This window comes from Bactrocera neohumeralis, unplaced genomic scaffold (assembly GCF_024586455.1).
Source record: "Bactrocera neohumeralis isolate Rockhampton unplaced genomic scaffold, APGP_CSIRO_Bneo_wtdbg2-racon-allhic-juicebox.fasta_v2 cluster09, whole genome shotgun sequence".
Classification (NCBI taxonomy): Eukaryota; Metazoa; Arthropoda; class Insecta; order Diptera; family Tephritidae; genus Bactrocera; species Bactrocera neohumeralis.
The window spans coordinates 28,248,146-28,251,130 of record NW_026089622.1 but is presented as its reverse complement, the minus strand read 5'-3'; positions in this window follow the sequence as shown (position 1 = coordinate 28,251,130).

Here is a 2,985-nt window from a genome sequence, read left to right as displayed (position 1 = left end):
AAATATGGATTTCACTTAAGGAAGTGGATGTCAAATAACAGTGAGGTCATAGCAACAATTCCAATAAATGGCGCTAATGAAGTAATAAAAATAGCAGAAAACGAAAAAATAACAACATTGGCTATTCAATGGGATCCTACCAAAGACATGTTTGGATTTAATACGACAAGCTTCATCTGATTTTGCGCGATTTTTCGACCCAAAGGGATGGCTTTCACCAATTACGGTTATAGCAAAGTTGTTTATACTGAGCTTTGGTTGATGAAACTCAACTGGAGCGAGCTACTTGACGAGAATTTAACAAAAGAATGGCAAGAGTATATGCATCTTATACCAGAGATAAAGAGAATAAAAATTCCTAGATGGTTTAAAACAAAAAACAACTTTAAATGTGAACTACTGGGATTCGCAAATGCTTCAGAGAAAGCTTATGCAGCAGTTGTATATGCTAAAGTTGGATCAGTTATAACAATAGTTGCTAGTAAAACTAAAGTGAATCCAATTAATAATAAGAAAACGTTGCCAAAATTAGAACTATGGCGGCTCACCTACATGCTTAATTCCTACAAATCATTAAAACAGTTATCAACAGAGAAGTAAAAATATTTGCTTGGAGCGATTCATCTGTAACGTTCTCCTTCTTCTTTATTTGCGTAGATACCGCTTATACGATTATATCCGATTTAACAACAGCGCGCCAGTCGTTTCTTCTTTTCGCTATGTGGCGCCAATTGGATATTGCAAGCGAAGCCAGATACTTCTCCACCTGGTCCTTCCGACGGAGTGGAGGTCTTCTTCTTCCCCTGCTTCTCCCAGCGGGTACTTTCAGAGCTGGAGTGTTTTCGTTCATTCGGACAATATGACCTAGCCAGCGCAGCTGCTGTATTTTAATTCGCTGAACTATGTCAATGTCGCTTATCAGTTGTTGTCATCGTCCAAGCCTCAGCACCATATAGTAGGACTGGAATTATGAGTGACTTATATAGTTTGGTTTTTGTTCGTCGAGAGAGGACTTTACTTCTCAATTGCCTACTCAGTCCGAAGTTGCACCTGTTGGCAAGAGTTATCCTGCGTTGGATTTCCAGGCTGACGATGTTGTTGGTGTTGATGATGGTTCCTAAATAGACGAAATTATCTACGACTTCAAAGTTATGACTGTCAACAGTGACGTGAGAGCCAAGTCACGAGTGCGACGACTGTTTGTTTGATGACAGGAGATATTTCGTCTTACCGTCTTTCACTACTACACCCATTTGCTTTGCTTCCTTGTCCAGTCTAGAGAAAGCAGAACTAACAGCGCGTGTGTTGAGGCCGATGATATCAATATCATCGTCATACGCACACTTAAATTCAAATCGTTGGGCCGTGGTTGAATATCTCGTGCCGGCAATCCATCGGCTCACACTGTTTGTTGTTCTTCGGACGGGTAATTGCTATTCGAACTTTTTCATGGTCGGGCAATGGAACGTCTGCTCCATCGTCTTCGATTTGGGGAATTGGGTTTGCCTTCTCCTAGCGTTGTACTTTCACTGTCATTCAACAGGCAGTAGAAGTGTTCCCTTCATAATTTTAGTATGCTCTGGGCATCGGTCACTAGATCACCTTTAAGGGTTCTATAAGAGTGTGCTCCGGTTTTGAAACCTCCTGTTAGCCGCCGCATTTTTTTGTAGAATTTTCGAGCATTACCCCTGTAGTTTCGCTTCCCTCTTCAATTCTCGGTATTTATCCCATCCCGCATGTGTTGTGGTCGATCGTAACGTTGCGAGGTAGGCAGCCTCTTTTCTCGCCGCTGCAACAGGGCACTCCTCGTCGTACTAGCTGTTTTCATTTTCCGAAAACCAATGGTTTCGGTTGCAGCTGTACGTAAGGAGCTTGAAATGCCGTCCCACAGTTCCCTTATACCGAGTTGTTGACGAGTGCTCTCAGAGAGCAGGAGTGCAAGTCGAGTAGAAAATCGTTCGGCTGTCTGTTGTGATTGCAGCTTCTCGACGTCGAATCTTTCTTGTGTTTGTTGGCATGCGTTCATTGCTGCACAGAGGCGGTTGCGAATCTTGGCTGCAACAAGATAGTGGTCCGCACGCACATCTAAAGCACTGTCAGAAGATTATTCAAATCGATGCAACGTTTGTGACAACTTCAAAGGAATTACATTTCCTGGATAAGGTAATACTAAAATATTCTAGTTTAAGCAAACTAATAAAAGTAGTAGCTTATATCTTGCGATTTATAAAAAGGCTTCTTCTTCTTAATTGGCGTTGACACCGCTTACGCGCTTATAGCCGAGTTAACAACAGCGCACCAGTCGTTTCTTCTTTTCGCTACGTTGCGCCAATTGGATATTCCAAGCGTAGTAAGGTCCTTCTCTACCTGATCCTTCCAACGGAGTGGAGGTCTTCATCTTACTCTGCTTCCCCCGACGGGTACTGCGTCGAATACTTTCAGAGCTGGAGTGTTTTCGTCCAAAAAAAAAAATTATAAAAAGGCTAAGAGGACAAAAATGCCCAGAATACTTAGTTAAATCAGAAATGAAAGAAGCTGAAGAAATGTTAATAAGATATCAGCAAAAATTGCAATTTAGAGAGGAAATTATGAGTTTATAATTCAAAAAGGAAATTAGTAATAAAAGTAGCATTGCGTGTATGAGGTAGGTTGGGTGACGCACATCTTAAATATAATTAAAAGCACCCAATAATATTAAATAAGTCAGATTTTTCATCATTAATAATTGAAAATGTACATAAAATAACCTTGCATGGAGGAAACAAGTCAATGGAAACAATGATTAGAAGGAATTACTGGATTATTGGATTAAAGAATTCCATAAAACATACAATTCGAACTTGTAGTCGATGCATACGTTACCGCAAAGGAGTAGCAACACAAATTATGGGAATTTCGAGTACCTATGTCAATTCCATTTACGCACGTTGGTATAAGAGTATGCCGGACCGATTCATATGAAATGTTCAGAAGGAAAAGGACAAA